We start from the raw sequence: 17,160 nt of genomic DNA, 5'->3' as shown, positions 1-17,160 counted from the left end.
CACCTTCCCAGCCAAGCTTTTTTTCTTTTTCTTGAATGTTTTATTCATGGATTCTTTCTCCCCTCTAGAGTAAGAGATCAGACCCTGGACCTCTTTCTCAGCTAGCCGCACCTTTTACTACTGAGCTATATCCATGGCCTCTTGACTGATTCTTTGTTGTTGCTGTTGTTGTTGTTAAAAAAGATGTTGATGGGCTGGGAGTCCAAGCTCCAGGACTGGCAAAAAAAAGATGTTGACAATAGAGTAAATCAGTTAGGACCAGGCCCCTGTAACAGCATGTTGGCTTAGCAGGCCAAAACCAGATGCAAAGGAGACAGTGTTTCAGAAGTCCTGCCTCTGCCCTTCCTAGTTTAGATAACCTTCCTGTGACCCAGGAAAGAGGATTTGTAGAACAGACCTGATTAGGAACTAACAACCAGCAGTGTGTTGCAGGGCCTGATCATTATACTGTTACCTTCCCCAAACACCTAATTGTAATAGGAGCAACCAATTAGAGCCCCGCTTATAATGTAAGAACCCCTACACTCAGAGACATCAGGGAGAGAGCACAACAGAGACACAGATGCAGAGAGACACAGGGAGACACAATCACCTGAAGAGGAGGACACACAACTGACAACAGCCACACACTCTTAATGATGACCTAAAAGCGAGCTAGTTTGCTTCTGAATAAAGGTGTTCACATTGCTCCTCTGTTGTCCTGGACTTCACTCAATGTCTACCCCAAGCAGCAACTCATAACACTAAGCAAAACGCTAAGCCAAATGGGTTATGTTGGACTCTAACCACCAGGAGTAACAGTGGAAGATTCTGTGCCAAGATCATGGCTGATTTCTGGCAGTTAATATGTTTACATGATACCAAAAACATACATAAGAGCCAGGTACTGGTGACTCATGCCTGTAATCCTAGCTACTCGGGAGGCTGAGGTCTAAGGATTGAGGTTCAAAGCCAGCCCCAGCAAGAAAAATCTGTGAGACTCTTATCTCCAATAAACTACTCAGAAAAAGCCAGAGTGGCACTGTGGCTCAAGTGGTAGAACACTAGCCTTGAGCACGAAGAGGCTCCAAAACAGACCCCAGGCCCTGAGTTCAAGCCCCAGGATTGGCAAGCAAGCATAACAAATACCCAAAAAAAAAAAAAAATTTGAAAATACAAAAACAAAGAAAATGTGTAGAAGATATACAATGAAATTTCCCCTCCCAAGGTTCCCCATCCTAAAAGCACATTTGTGAACCTGATGTATATCATCTCAGATATGCATTCTCTGAAGCAGATATAGACAGAGGATATACCCTTTGGTTGATATAGGCAAGTGTTCTACCACTTGAGCCATACCCTGGCCCACTGTTACCTTAATAGTGAGTGAATTGTATTGTTTAGGGAATAATAACATTGGGGGAAAGACTGTGTATGGCCAGTCATTATGGATAGAATTTATCACAAAAATATTTTCTATCTGTAGTTGGTTGGGTCCATAGGTCAGTTGTAAACCAGTACAAAAGAGCTCCAAAATAGCTAGGAACATTCTGGAGAGGCTGAGATCTCATGAGACTAACTGTATTTGGACATTTAAGGAAGGTATGATGTTTTTGGTTATTGGACAGAGAGGCCTGAACACAGCCACTCTATTAGATGTTATAGTGGTAAAAACACACAAACAAACAGATAATGCCAACCATCTACCCTATCAACATTTTCATAGGGCTTTTCACTTTACAAGCATTATTCTGTATATCCAATCTCTAGCAGAGCCTCAAAATAATCCTTCAAGATACAGAGAATAGGTACTTGATTGCTAATTGCTCTTTATCAATGATCATGTCAAACCTATGAAATTGAAATGCTTATAGGGAAAATGTGGACAAATGTTAACAACTTCGTAGTTGCACTTAATATTGTTACATATTCCATAACTACTGTTATTATCACAGCCATTTATTTACTTGTTTGTTTGTTTTTGTTGGTTGTAAGGCTTGAACCCTGGGCCTGGGGGCTGTCCCTGAGCTCTTCAGTTAAGTCTAGCACTCTATCACCTTGAGCCACAGCACCACTACTGGCTTCCTGGTGGTTAATTGGAGATAAGAGTCTCATGGACTTTCCCGCCCGGTGAGCCTTTGGTGCCTGGCAGATTGTAAGCCATTTATGACAGGGTTACATTTTGAGAAATTGTGTGTACTCACATCAGAGGCTGCAGGTACTATGCAGAGCCTACAGTTCCTAGGCTACAAACCTGTACAGCAGGTTTCTGTACTATACATTGTAGGCAATGAGAGGGAACACAGTGATGGGTATTTGGGTACCTAAACATATCTCCACACAGGAAATGTACAGTAATAGTGTTAGGGAACCCCCATCACATATGTGGTCCATCGTTTGGGGATTGAACCCAATGCCTCATAAATACCCCGTATTATTGCTAAACTCTCAAAAAATTGGTCTCATTCAGCTCTCACAAGGCCTTGGTGAGATTGGTATTATACTGGGCTTTGGTGAGATTGGTATCAGACTGGATAAGGCAATGTCTGTGTTCCTATAGTTGGGAATATTCTCCACCAACCTCACAACTTCTTCCTTCAATGGTGATTGTCCTCACCCTCAAGCTGTTGCCTCTACCAATAGGATGTCCAGTCTCTGAAGGGCATCTGCAGCCAGAGGTTGGCTGATGTGGGATATGATGGCCCAGGCCCCTGTTCCAACACGGAACCCTCAGAAGGGGCTCTGTAGTTCAGAGTACCCACAGGGTCCACTGAGGCCTCCCTAGCCTGCTGAGACTCATCCTTTCCCCTTTCCTCATTCTGTCCTCTCAAGAGCAGTGCCTGGTAAATTGCCTGAAGGAGTTCAGACAATTCACCATCTCAGTGTGGCCACCAGGAAACCCAGACATAAGACAGTTAGTGCCCGAAGTCACTTGAGGTTCGGGAAGCAAATTGGAAAGTGGGAATTTGGAGAGAGATCACTTGCCGGCCAGCCAGCCACCAATGGGCATAGATGTAAGGAAGTCTGGGGCAGGCTGTTGAGATGCAGGAGATGCTATTCCCAAGGATGGCGCATTGAAAACAAGTCAAAGCAAGAAAGCCACCTTCACCTCGCCCTTTTCTCTCAAAGTGACCATGGAAACAAGGAAGGTCAATCTCTGACTTCTCCCGGCCCCTTTCCTCTGGAGAATCTCATGTGACAGGTGTCTTACGCCACGCCCTGAGGTGAAGAATGTCACACAGAACTCCACAGAGAATCTGAACAAACAGGCCTGGCTTGGTTTTCCCCATTTTCTTACCATGGGATCATCCTTCTTCATTCAGCCACACTTCTGTCAGCCTGTCCATTCGTCATGCCATCAAGCATGAAACATACAGACGTCCCAGACTTCAACTGGGAAGTACTGGGGGAGCAAGTAGCTGGGTGGCCAATAATTAACTCAGACAACCCAAGAAATCAAGGTTTGATGGTCAAGGGGCTGAAATCAAGCACCCCCGATAAATGGTTCTGATTCCTTCTGCTCGCTTGCTTGCTTGCTTGCTTGCTTGCTTGCTTGCTTCCTTCCTTCCTTCCTCCCTCCCTCCCTCCCTCCCTCCCTCCTTCCCTCCCTCCTTCCCTCTCTTTCTTTCTTTCTTTCTTTTCTTTCTTTCTGTCCTGGGGCTTGAATTCTGGGCCTGGGCACTGTCACTCAGCTCTTCAGCTCAAGGCTAGTGTTCTACCATTTGAGCCACAGAGCCATTTCTGGTTTTCTGGTGGTTAATTGGAGATAAGAGTGTCATGGACTTTCCTGCCTGGACTAGCCTTGAACTTCGATCTTCAGGTCTCAGCCTCCTGAGTAGCTAGGATGACAGGCGTGAGCCACTAGCACCCAGCTTCCTTACGCTGTTTCTGAACCTAGGCATGGACGAAAGGAAAGGCTAGGCCTGTGTGAGGAGAGTTTTCAAAATCACAGCGAATGGCTTCAGTAGTCATTCATTCCTCTAGTCCTTGCCCCCAAATCCGTGGCCATTCACATCTGTACCTGGAACCAGAGAAAGTTTTCTATGAATCTAAAAGTGCATACCATACGCTCACCTACGTAGCCCCCTGCTTCTTTATTCTGACATTTCAGGTGGAAGACTCTTGCTAACCATGACTTGGGACATCCCAGAGTGAACACCCCTAGGTCAGTGCTTGTCTCTGTCCAAATAGCGCAAGGAGCCCACAGGAACCCTTTGTGGCCATGTTCCCTCCTGTTCCCCTGAATGGTTCTGACTCTGATGTGAGTCATCCCACTAGGGACAAAGGTTTCTCCAGGTGGGTTCTCTTCCCCTGGGCCTTTGAACTTCACCCTGGACCTTCCTGTTTGGGGGAAAGACTTTGTGTCCTGGGGAAGTAATATACAGCAGTGGTGGAGATGACCTGGCGATCTGGCAGCGAAAGATTCTTCTCTAGATATGAGTCCCTTGGAAACAGCACAGCTGGCTCTGGACATGAGTTACAGAATCATAGTATATAGCTATGATCACTCCTGCCCCGTGGTCAATGGTTACTTCTCTGCCAACAGCACCAGTCTTATCTGAACGAAAGATTGTTATGATCTAAAGCTGACCCCTCTTTCATTTACTAATGTTGCTAAGACTTCCTGTCAAAGGACCCTACCATTTCTGGCCAGTAAGCAGACCATGAATGTAAGTGAGGTCAGCCAGATATTCTTTCCTAGGAATTCAAACCTTGAGCAAAGAATACAACAACAGAAAGTGTATGAGATCCATTCATCCTAGCACCTTGAGGCTTTTGTCCACAGACTCCTACTTCCAATGTTTCACCTGCCTGGCATTCTGGGGCTGCCAGCTTTTTCTTGCCTTCTGTTTCCTTGTGTCTTCTAAAAGTGACTCAAAGTTGATGTTTGCTACATCAACCCATGCCTGGTGTCCTATCCAGGTCACGTAGGTCCCCAAACAGTGGATCAAGCTATTCGTGTGTGTGTGTGTGTGTGTGTGTGTGTGTGTGTGTGTGTGTGTGTGTGTGTGTGAGAGAGAGAGAGAGAGAGATAGAGAGACAGAGACAGAGACAGAGAGAAAGAGAGAAAGAGAGACAGAGTGTGTGTGTGTGTTGGGGAAAGACAAATCTTGGCATTTTATACTATAGCTGAATAGTAGAGAGCAGATGAATAGTCCAGGCAGGACATTAGAGGATAAGAGGTCTGGAATCAGCCAAATTCATGGCTGAAGTAGCCTATCAAATGCACATTGCATAGTCTAATCATGAAAGGTGACCTGGACAGAGTATAAGCCATGTGAAGCCATACACTGAATACCCTCCATCTTCAGGAAGAGCCGGTTTAAATATGGTAGCTGGGAAGATAGGGTTGGTTGGATATTTTTTTATTTAAAATTAAATATGTATATGTTTTGGCATAGAAGATAAGAATCTGCAGGATTTTTATGAGTACACAGTATGCTCTAAGAAATTTCCAGCTAGCAGAGAGCCAATTCTGTACCCATATCTAGATTTCTTGGCAGCACACATTTTTCTTTGCAACTATAAAGGATTCATTGGTGAGAATGTAGAGAAACATGGACCCTGATGTTGGGAGATTTGTTGAAAAGATTGTGGTGGCTTAATTTGTTTTTATTTCCCCACAATTCAGATGTTGATATGCTAACCCTCAATAAGATAGCGTTGGAAGGGGACCTTTGGAGATTATTATGTCAGGTTAGTGGAATCCTCATGAGTGAATTACTGCCTTTCTATAAAGGACCCCCATAGGACTGGGAATGTGGCTTAGTGGTAAAGTGTTTGAAGCCCTGGGTTCAGTTCCTCAGTACCACATAAACAAAAAAAAGCCAGAAGTAGCGCTGTGACTCAAGTGGTAGAGTGCTTGTCTTGAGCAAAAGAAACTTAGGGACAGTGCCCAGGCCCTGAGTTCAAGCCCCAGGACTGGCAATCAATAAACAAACAAACAAGTAAACAAATAAATAAATGGACCCCACAGAGGAACTCTAGCTTTCTTTCAGCCATGTGAGGATACAAGCCTCCAGAACTATGAGAAACACATCCCTGTTGTTAATAAGTCACCAGTTTACTACACTGGGTTCTGGAACACAGAACTAAGAGATGCTGGAGCTCAGTGAATTTGGCAAAGTACACAAGGCCCCACAACTCATGAGACCACTAATCTTAAATATTTTTCCATCTCCCTTTTGAGATTGCACTTGTGACCCAAATAGGGAACATATGAAATCCATATGCCAAATGGGTCTCCTCTCCTCTCTGTCTTTCCAATAGGGCCCTGACCACCTGGTCCTGGGGTATGAATGAGAGGAGGAAGGGTCTGAAGATATTTTCATTGATGTTGATCTGAAGTGGTTAAAAACCTGGGATTGGAAGTTCCTCCTACTTGCTGTGCAGAGAAGAGAGACAGGGGTGTGGCAGGAAGGAATCCACTCCTACCAGGAGGCCAGACACTCTGGGGAACTACAACTGAGTCATACACTAACTGTGCTTCCAGTGTCTTTTTTTTTTTTTAACTGCTCTTGGGGCTTGAACTCAGGGCCTGGGTGATGTCCCTGAGCCTCTTGGCACTCAAGGTTAGCACTCTTGTCACTTGATCCAGAGTGCCACTTCTGGCTTTTTCTGAGTAGTTTATTGGTGATAAGAGTCTCACAGGCCTTTCCTGCTCCAGCTGGCTTTGAACCATGATCCTCAGATCTCAGCCTCTTGAGTAGCTAGGCTTACAGGTATGAACCATCAGCACCCAGCTTCTGGTGTCTTTCAGGTATAAGAAGTGGGGCTGGGAATGTGGCTTAGTGGCAGAGTGCTTGCCTAGCATGCATTAAGCCCTGGGTTTGATTCTTCAGTACCATATAGACAGAAAAAGCCAGAAGTGGTGCTATGGCTCAAGGAGCAGAGTGCTAGCCTTGAGCACAAAGAGGCTTAGGGACATGCCCAGGCTCTGAGCTCAAGTCCTGGGACTGGCCAAAAAATAAATAAATAAATACAAGAATTGTTGCTTCTGGGCTGGGAAGGTGGCTCAGTGGTAGAGTGCTTGCCTTGCATGCCTGAGGCCCTGGTTTCAATTCCTCAGCACCACATACCCAGAAAAAAAAGCTGGAAGTGGTGCTGTGGCTCAAGTGGTAGAGCGCTAGCCTTGAGCTGAAGAGCTGAAGGACAGTGTCCAGGCCCAGAGTTCAAGCCCCACGACCAGACCCAAAAAAAAAAAAAAAAGAATTGTTGCTTCTGGGCTGGAAAGATGGCTCAGTGGTAGAGTGCTTGCCTTGCATGCATGAGGCCATGGGTTCAACTCCTCAGTAACACATAAAGCAGAAAAAGCCAGAAGTCACGCTGTGACTCAAGTGGTAGAATGTCAGCCTTGAGCTGAAGAACTGAGGGACAGTGCTCAGGCCCAGAGGTTAGGCCCCACAATTCTCTCTCTCTCTCCCTCTCTCTCTCTCTCTCTCTCACACACACACACACACACACACACACACACACACACTTGATGTTTCTATGCTTCCCAAACATTTGACTAAATGTTTCTGGGGGCAGAGGAGCTGTGGATGGGCCAGACAGTTTGAACCTGGCCAAAGTCCTGTCTGACCATTTTATTTGCAGAACTTCCTTCTGATGCTCCAGTGACTACGCTTCAGGCCCTCCTGCCTCTCCCCTGGAATCCTGGTAGAGGAGCTCAGCATGGGGCCAGGCCAGCGGATGCCCTTCCTTGACAGGCTTGGAGTTTTAGGATGGTGACTGTTCCTGGCGGAGTCTCTTCTGTGGCAAGAGGATCGTTGCCTGCCTTCAGGCTCCTTGGGATATCCGTGCAGCAGGCACTAACATGGCCATGAACCAGCCAGGGTGGCAGACATACTGTTTTGCTCTCGGACCCTGCAGATTCTGAACTGGAACCCGGGACCCAGGTTGGATGAGACAGAGAGGTGTCTCTGGGGGTGCAAAGCCAGAGATCCTGTTACCTCCACAGAGAAGAGCTACGTCTGGTACTTTACTGCCATTTTGTTATGCTGGGTTGGTTTAACCTTCTTTCCATCACATGTTTTCTTTTAAGGGGAGAAATTCCATTATTGACTATAACATCCAGCCTTGTAGACAATTTGAACCTGGGCAGATCATGCGTTTCTGTTTCTAGAGGACCTTGGAACAATGTGAAATGGCTGCTCAGGCTGGAAGGGAGGGTCTACGTCATCCTAGAGTGACAGCGTGTACGTGTGTGCCTGCAAAAGGCAGCAGCTATGTCTACGATTCTCGCCTCTGTACACTCATCCCCAGAGCAAGGCCTGGTTCCTGGTTGGTGCTCAGAACGCATGCGATGAGGCAGGAGTGGGTGAGGGGATGAGGTTCCATCCTGCCTCAGCACTCGGCCTTGCCCTAATCTTCTTTGCTTCTCAAATTGTTGCCTGATGGCCACACTGGCTCCCAGGCCGCATCTATCTAACCAAGCTCTCCTGCTGCAGCCTCACCGACTGGGGTGACATCTTGGCATTCCTATGGCCTGACATGGATGCCTGGGCAGTACTGAAGTTTGAACTCAGCGTTGCATGCTTGCTAGGTAGGCGCTTTACTACTTGAGTCATGCCTCCAGTCCCTTTTCTGCTTTATTTTGTTGAGGGGGGCGATAAGAGTATTTCCTATTTTCCCCCAGGGCTGACCTCTGACTTCCATCCTCCTATCTACTCCTGCTCCACAGCTGGGATTGCAGCCACGTCCCACCGCACCTGGCTTGTTGGTTGAGATGTTTTGGCCAGGTGGTCTTAAAATTCAGTCTTCTCAATCTCTGCCTCCTGAGTAGCTGAGATTACAGGCATGAGCCATCATGCCTGGATCCTTGTTTGGCCCCAAGAGAAGGACTTGGGGCCCGCTACTTTATTCAAGAGATGACCCCAGGAAAGCCAAATGGGAGGAAGGAAAATGATATAGGAAAGGGGAAAAGTCAGATTAAAAAGGTATTAATGGCTGGGTGCTGGTGGCTCATACCTGTAATCTTAGCTACTCAGGAGGCTGTGATCTGAAGATCATGGTTCAAAGGGTAAGAAAGGCTAGGAGATGCTTATCTCCAATTAATCACAGAAAAAGCCAGAAGTGGGGCTGTGGCTCCTGTGGTAGAGCACTAGCTTGAGCAAAAGGAACTCAGGGACAGCTCCCAGGCCCAGAGTTCAAGCCCCAGGATGGAAAGAAAGAAAGCAAGAAAGAAAGAAAGGAAGGAAGGAAGGAAGGAAGGAAGGAAAGAAGGGAGGGAGGGAAAGAGGGAGGGAGGGAGGGAGGGAGGAAGGGAGGGAAGGAGGGAGGGAGGGAGGGAAGGAGGGAGGGAGGGAGGGAAGAGGAAAGAAAGAAAAGAAAGAAAGAAAGAAAAGAAGGAAGGAAGGAAGAGGGGGGGGAGAGAACGAAGGGAAGGAGGGAGGGAGGGAGAAAAATAAGTATTAATGAGCAGGCTGTTCTCCCTGGGAAACTAGGCCTCCACACCCCTCCAAGGGACAATATGGAGCATGCCAAGTGGACTATCTTGAGGGGCCAGGAAGGTTTGTTCAGCCAACAACAGCTGCACTTCCCTGGCTAAGCTGTGCATCTGAGATTATGAATTTTCTTACACTTTCGTTCTTCTGAGGCTAGAGAAAGCCCCGGAGCAGAAAGGAAAAGGTGATTGGGAAAGGTGAAAACCCACCAAAGCACAGTCTGCCAGGGCTACGGGTGACTTCTAGAGTGGCAGGGTAGGGCACGGCTTAGGGCTGTCCACAGAGTTACCTTGGCTCTCAGCTTACCTCCTGGGGTCTACTACCTGCCCAGGATGCCTGTGGTATAGACCCAGAAGACAGCAAAACGTCTCAGTAGGCACAGCCCGAATCTGTAACCCTGACCTCATCCCAGGTAGCTGGCTACTCTCCATGAACAGCATCAGGACTTCCCACTGGGCCTAGGACCTACCTGCTAGTCTGCAGAGTTGTGGGTGGGAAAACAAGTGGATGCTGAGAATTTTTGAAGAGCAAGATCAAGTGGGAACTGGAAGTTTCCATGTCTAATCAGATTGGTCATTCTCATGGGATCTTCAACAGATCATCTAAAATCCATAACAAGTCCTACTGCTCACAGTGCCCTTGTTGGTGGTGGTGGTGGTGGTGGTGGTGGTGGTCATGGGCCTTGAGTTCCAGGCCTGGGTGCTGTCCCTGAGCATTTTTTGCTCAAGGCTAGTGCGCTACCACTTTGAGTCATAGCACCACTTGGGGTTTTCTGGTGATTAATTGGAGATGAGTTTCACATTCTTGCCCCGGCTGGCTTTGAACCATCATTTCTTCAGATCTCAGAGTAGCTAGAATGACAGGCGTGAATCACTGACACCAGGCTCACAATGCACTTTACAAGGCCAATTTGCACACCTAGAGTCCCAGAGCTTCCCACAGGCTACTAAAAGCAGGAAATGTTTACCCACCCTATTTTTGAGAGTGACTTTTTCTGGTCACCAGAAGTGCCAACACAAAAGCTTTAACCTGCTTTTCTTTATTTTATACCAACCTTTCTCCAGGCCAGTTTTCTAGGAGTTGAGTGACATGGTGATACTTAATGCCTTCTAAAATACTTTTTTTTTTGGGGGGGGGGCCGGTCGTGGGGCCTGAACTCTGGGCCTGGGCGCTGTCCCTCAGCTCTTCAGCTCAAGGCTAGCGCTCTACCACTTGAGCCACAGTGCCACTTCCGGTTTTTTTCTTTTTGCTTTTGTGGTGCTGTGGAATCGAACCCAGGGCCTCATGCATGCAAGGCAAGTGTTCTACCACTGAGCCACCTTCCTAGCCCTCTAAAATACTTTTTTGAAGCTCAATGGGAAAGTTAATTTCATCTGTATTCTGGCATCTAATCCATGTTAGGCATGATGTGTGTGGCAGGGGGAGGGGGGGAGAGGTCAACCATGACCTTTGTTTGCCCTTGACATGGTCATAGTAGGTTGACACCAAACACTGCACCAAGTTGCATATTTATTCCTTTAATTTGGCGATGTTTTTTTTTCAGTCTTCCCATAGTGCCTATGGGCAGAGGTAGGAACACAGAAGTAGGAGTTGGGAATCTCAGGTCAAGCCTTAGCAAGTCTCTTTGTGGTAAGGGTCAGGTGCACACGTGGGAAGGATATCTTAGTGCTGTCCTCAGGGTCAGCCTGTCTCCCAACTCCTTCTCCAGGGTATCTCCCCGTCATAAGCCAGCCTGACTTTAACAAAACACAGCATGTCACCACCCCAGGCAACCTCCTTGTTTGATCTTCCCCCTGGAGACGCAGGCCAGGACCAAGAGAAGGGGAAGGAGCAAACTGCAGGGAGTGTGTAGCCTTTGAACACACTCTTTCAATGAGGAACTGAAAACAAGATGTCCATTCCCAAGGCCTCCTCCTGAGTCACACTTCCTTGTGTGGAATAAGCTCGGTTTCAGAATCCTTATCCTTGGAGCCAAGAGGCTACCTCGAAGCTGGGTGCCATGCCAGGGCCTCATGCCTGTCATCCTAGCTACTCAGGAGGCTGAGATCTGCAGCTCAAAGCCAGCCTGAAGCAGGAAAGTCTGTGAGACTATCTCCAAGTAACCACCCAAAAGGCCAGAAGGTATGACTCAAATGGTAGAGCACCATGTGCCTTGAACAAAAAATAAATAGAGGGAGGGAAAGTGGGAGAGAAAGAGGGAGGGGTTGACAATGTTCAACAAGAAATATACTTATCACCTTACTTATGTAAAGGTAACCCCTCGGTAGATCACCCTTACAATAAAAATTTTTTAGAAAGATACAGGCTGGGAATATGGCTTAGTGGTAGAGTGCTTGTGTAGCACGCATGAAGCCCTGGGTGAGATTCCTCAGTGCCACATACACAGAAAAAGCCAGAAGTGGCGCCGTGGCTCAAGTGGTAGAGTGCTAGCCTTGAGCAAAAAGAAGCTCAGAGACAGTGCCCAGGCCCTGAGTTCAGGCCCCAGGACTGGTAAAAATAAAATAAAATAAAAAGATACAATATAGGGCTGGGAAGGTGGCTCAGTGGTAGAGCGCTTGCCTTGCATGCATGAGGCCCTGAGTTCGATTCCTCAGCACCACATAAGCAGGGGGGGAATAAAAGCCGGAAGGGGCACTGTGGCTCACAAGTGGTAGAGTGCTAGCCTTGAGCTGAAGAGCTGAGGGACAGTGCCCAGGCCAGAGTTCAGGCCCCACGACTAGACACCCCCCCCAAAAAAAAAGATACAATATAGGGCTGGAAAGGTGGCTCAGTGGTAGAGCTCTTGCCTTGCATGCCTGAGGTCCTGGGTTCGATTCCTCAGCACCATATAAGCAAAAAGAAAAAAGCCAGAGGTGGCGCTGTGGCTCAAGTGGTAGAGCGCTAGCCTTGAGCTGAAGAGCTGAGGGACAGCGCCCAGGCCCAGAGTTCAGGCCCACGACTGGACCAAAAAAAAAAGATACAATATAAAAATAAATAAAAATAAATAAAACTAGGGACAGTGTCCAAGCACTGAACTTCATACACATACACACACATACACACGTATGCATGCACGCACGCACACACAGGCCATCTTTAAGTTAATAGTCCAGCCTCCTTGGTTTTACAGCCTCCTTGGTTTTATGCAATGCTTATACTGGGTAACTTTACACAGCAGAGAAAGATTTGCTTCAGGGAGCAGTGATTTTCTTTTCTTTCTTTCTCTTTCTTTTTTTCCTTTCTTTCTTTCTTTCTTTCTTTCTTTCTTTCTTTCTTTCTTTCTTTCTTTCTTTCTTTCTTTCTTTCTTTCTTTCTTTCTTTCTTTCTTTCTTTCTTTCTTTCTTTCTTTTTTTCCTTCTTTTTTGCCAGTCCTGGGGCTTGAACTCAGGGCCTGGGTACTGTCTCTAAGCCTCTTTGTGCTCAAGGTTAGCACTCTACCACTTGAGCCACAGTACCACTTCTGGCTTTTTCTGAATAGTTTATTGAAGATAAGAGTCTCATGGACTTGCCTGCCTGGGCTGGCTTCACACTGGGATCCTCAGATCTCAGCCTCTTGAGTAGCTAGGATTACAGTCCTGAGCTACTGGTGCCCAGCTTGAAGCAGTGATTTTTGAAACCTGAAGGCCTCCCATTTCAGAGTTCTCCTCAGTGTCATCTTCGCTGCCTTGTTCAGGATCTGGCCTTCTATTGCACATCAGAGGTGTGCTTGAACAAAGACTCGCTTAATCTGGGGTGTAGATGACAGGTAGTAGGGTCTTTGATACCAAGAGGTTTAGGTATCAGGGCAGAGTAGAGTAAATCAAAAGGACACTGGAGTCTGCCAGGGCAAGGGGTGACTGGGGGCTTGGTTTAGAGAGCGGAAAGGGCGCGGAGCTCTGCATCTAATCTTGTTGTCTCCCAGAGAAAATGTGTTTTGGATTTATTTTCAAGCCGCCTCTGAAGAGATCAGCAGGTCATTCATTTCAGCTGCCTGCGTCTGGTGAGTGGCTCAGAGTTCTGCACAGTTCCACCTCCTTCCTCGAGCCCTGTGAAACACAAGCTACATTTTTGTTTTGTTTTGTTTTAATAATTTAAGCTCCCTATTTTATGTATCGAATCTCTTCCTATTTTCAGTAGGAAACTGATTTCATGAGTTATTGTACATTCTTTGAGTATATTGTAATTGTTATTTATAATTTAAATTTATTTTGTCTTTTTCTTTCTTTCTTTTTTTGAAAGGATTTCTTTTATTTCTTTTTTTTCTTTCTTTCTTTTTTTTTGGCCAGTCCTGGAGCTTGAACTCAGGGCCTAGGCACTGTCCCTGAGCTTCTTTTGCTCAAGGCTAGCACTCTACTACTAGAACTACAGCACCACTACCAGCTTTTTCTGTTTATGTGGTACTGAGGAATCGCACCCAGGGCTTTATACATGCTAGGCAAGCACTTTACCTCTAAGCTGCATTCCCAGCCCTTTTTTCTTTCTTTAGTGTTTTCAAATACTTAAGAAATAAACACTTCTGGCAAAGAATTCATGAAATTGCAAAGTATATAAAACAAAAAGTAAGCATCACTTTACTGGGTAGTTGTGGCTAGCATTTTGGTATGTGTCTTTTTGTATTTTTTTTTTAAATACCAGTCCTGGAGCTTGAACTCAGGACTGGAGCATTGTGCCTGTGCCTTTTTTGATCAAAGATAAAATTCCACCACTTGAGTCAAAGTTCCACTTTGGCTTCTTTGTTTAATCGGAGATAAAAGTCTCACAGACTTTCCTGATCTGACTGAATTCAAACCACAATCCTCAGCTCTCAGCCTCCTGAGTAGCGAGGATTTCAGGCATGAATCAACAGCTGCTGGCTTATCCGTGTGTGTGTGTGTGTGTGTGTGTGTGTGTGTGTGTGTGTGTGTGTGTCTGTCTGTCTGTGTGTCTGTGTGTGTGTGTGTCTGTCTGTCTGTGTGTCTGTGTGTCTGTGTGTCTGTCTGTGTGTCTGTGTGTGCATGAATGCCAGGCCTTTGCCTCCTTCAGACCCTCTGCCCTAAGCACCTGTTTGCACTACAAGCCAAATTCACTGTTGGTTTTTCTTCTTTTTCCTTTTTTTTTCCCCTAGGGCACCATTTTTACTTGAAAAACAAAAACAAACAAACAAACAAAAAACTACTGATGAACAAACTATGGCTGTCTAGATTTGAGCAGTCTTCAGATGCTTTCTCAAAAGTCAATAAAATGAACCTTTGAGAATAACAAAAATGAATAAATGTCTATTACTAATAACCCAGCCCAAGCTTGCAAGCAAAAAAATAAAATAGAATTTCAAAGCTTTAATTAACTGGACAGCTTTCCAACACTTGGAGACTTCAGTAATGACATTGGTGGTGAGATTAGCAAATGTGCTTTTTTAAAACACTGCTCATAAAACATGTTAATATTAGATCTGTACACTCAGGGAACTAGAGTTGTTTTTTTAAGACCAATGCATAATGTTACAAAAGCAAGTGTGTATGAAAGATTCATTCAAAGCAGAAAATAAACCATTGGATTTTAATGTAACAGCGTATGAACCCATCACCAATTAAGTTAGAATTGACATTGCAATGGACTTTCAGAGACTACCACTTGTCAAATTATGGTAAATAATCAAAGAAGAGTGTCCACAGTCATCTGAGCAGACTACAAATAATCGTCCCTTTTCCAACTATGTATCTATGGGAGCCAGATTTTCCTCATATACTTCAACCAAAACAACATATCGAAACAGATTGAAGGCAGAAGCAGATAGTAAAATCCAGCTGTCTTCTGTGGAGCCAGATATTGAAATACATTTGCAGAAATGTGAAACAATGCCAGTCTTACCACTAAATTATGTTAATGTTCATAAAAAATGGCTGTGACTTATACTAACATGTAAAGAATTTGCTGCTGTTACAGAAATTTATAAATCTGTTTTGTTTTTTGTTTTTGGTTGGTTATGGGGCTTGAACTCTGGGCCTGAATGCTTTCCCTCAGCTCTTCAGCTCAAGGCTAGTGTTCTATCACTTGAACCACAGCACCACTTCCAGTTTTCTGAGCGGCTTATGGGAGATGAGAGTCTCATGGACTTTCCTGCCTAGGCTGGCTTTGAACTGCGCTCCTCAGATCTCAGCCACCTGAGTAGCTGGGATGACAGGTGTGAGCCACCAATGCCTGGCTTATAAATCTGTTTTTAAATGTCTTAGTTTTAACTTTTTATCTGGATTTGGGGATCTCTTTCAGGGGACAGGGGACAGGGGACAAACTGCTGCCATGTAGCTTAGGCTAGTATCAGATTTGCCATCCTCCTGCCTCAACCTCCCAACAGATATGCCTGCCATATTAGCTTTAGTTTTAATTTCTAAAGTAGCAAATGCTGATAGACAAAACCTTTCTAACAAAAGCTCTTTAGGATCTGGAGTGATTTATGAGTATAAAGGATCCTGGGATCAACAAAATACTTGAAAGCACTTGATGATTATTACACGCTAATAAGTCTAGCTTGCTGTGGATTTAAATGTATCCCCTCAAATATTTATGTGTCGGAAACTTAATACCTAAATTTGTCTGTTTGGGATTAGGCACGGTCATTGGTTGGGGCCATGATGGTAACAGGGGCTTCATATCTAGGGGAACAGAGGCCTGAGCTAGCTTGCTCTGTCTGCCCATATGAGACATCGAAGTAACAAGAGGACCAGGAGCGGATGCTGGGAAATCCCAGTTGAGAACCCTGCTCCTAATTTACCTAATATAGCCATGCTTCTATTAATGGACCTTGAGGTTGGACATATTTTTCCATTACTGGTCATTACATACATTGACCTTCTTTTGTACTTATACCTTACATACTTTGGCAAGTATTTCTGTACAGCAGATTTTGTTGTTGCTGTTGTTGTTGTTGTTCTTGAGGCTTGAACTCAGGGTCTGGGCGCTGTCCCTGAGCTTTTTTCCTCAAGGCTAGTGCTCTACCACTTTGAACGACAGTGCCACTTCCAGTTTTCTGGTGGTTAATTGGAGATAAGAGTCTTATGGCCTTTCCTGTCCAGTCTGGCTTCAAACTGCGATGCTTAGATCTCAGCTTCCTGAGTAGATAGGATTACAAGCATGAGCCACTGGCACCTGGCAGGACAAATTCTTCTTCTTCTTTTTTTTTTTTTTTTTTTTGGGGGGGGGGGTCCAGTCGTGGGGCCTGAACTCTGGGCCTGGGCGCTGTCCCTCAGCTCTTCAGCTCAAGGCTAGCACTCTACCACTTGAGCCACAGCGCCACTGCTGGCTTTTTTTTCTCTGCTTATGTGGTGCTGAGGTATTGAACCCAGGGCCTCATGCATGCAAGGCAAGCGCTCCACCACTGAGCCACCTTCCCAGCCCATTAGCTACTCAATCTTGAGGATCAAAAGAATTGTAGTTTGAGGCCATCGTAGGCCCTCCCAAAATTAGCAAAACTTCATCTCAATCAAGCGAGGGTTAGTGGTACATGTCTATGATCTCATTTATATGGAAGGCCATTAGAGGATAGATCTGAGTCCAACCTGGGGGAGGAGAAACCACAGGACTCTACCTAGAAAATAGCTAATGCAGGCTGGGAAGGTGGCTCAGTGGTAGAGCGCTTGCCTTGCATGCATGAGGCCCTGGGTTCGATTCCTCAGCACCACATAAGCAGGAAGAAAAAAGCCGGAAGTGGCGCTATGGCTCAAGTGGTAGAGCACTAGCCTTGAGGTAAAGAGCTGAGGGGACAGTGCCCAGGCCCAGAGTTCAGGCCCATGACTGGACCCTG

The 17,160-nt window shown here is 45.9% G+C and overlaps 1 long non-coding RNA gene across 1 annotated transcript; it reads right to left on the bottom strand.

Annotated features, from left to right (window-relative positions):
- Positions 1 to 3,783: 3,783 nt before the first annotated feature.
- Positions 3,784 to 10,348, bottom strand: LOC122122925. The gene is made up of 3 exons (XR_006150214.1): positions 10,304 to 10,348; positions 9,879 to 9,883; positions 3,784 to 3,840 (listed from the first exon to the last, which is right to left on the bottom strand). It is a non-coding gene; the product is annotated as an uncharacterized LOC122122925 (long non-coding RNA).
- Positions 10,349 to 17,160: the final 6,812 nt, after the last annotated feature.

Source organism: Dipodomys spectabilis, unplaced genomic scaffold (assembly GCF_019054845.1).
Source record: "Dipodomys spectabilis isolate Male_0828 unplaced genomic scaffold, ASM1905484v1 ptg000219l, whole genome shotgun sequence".
Lineage (NCBI taxonomy): Eukaryota > Metazoa > Chordata > Mammalia > Rodentia > Heteromyidae > Dipodomys > Dipodomys spectabilis.
Note: the sequence above shows the minus strand (reverse complement) of the source record. Positions and strands in the feature narration are given on the sequence as shown.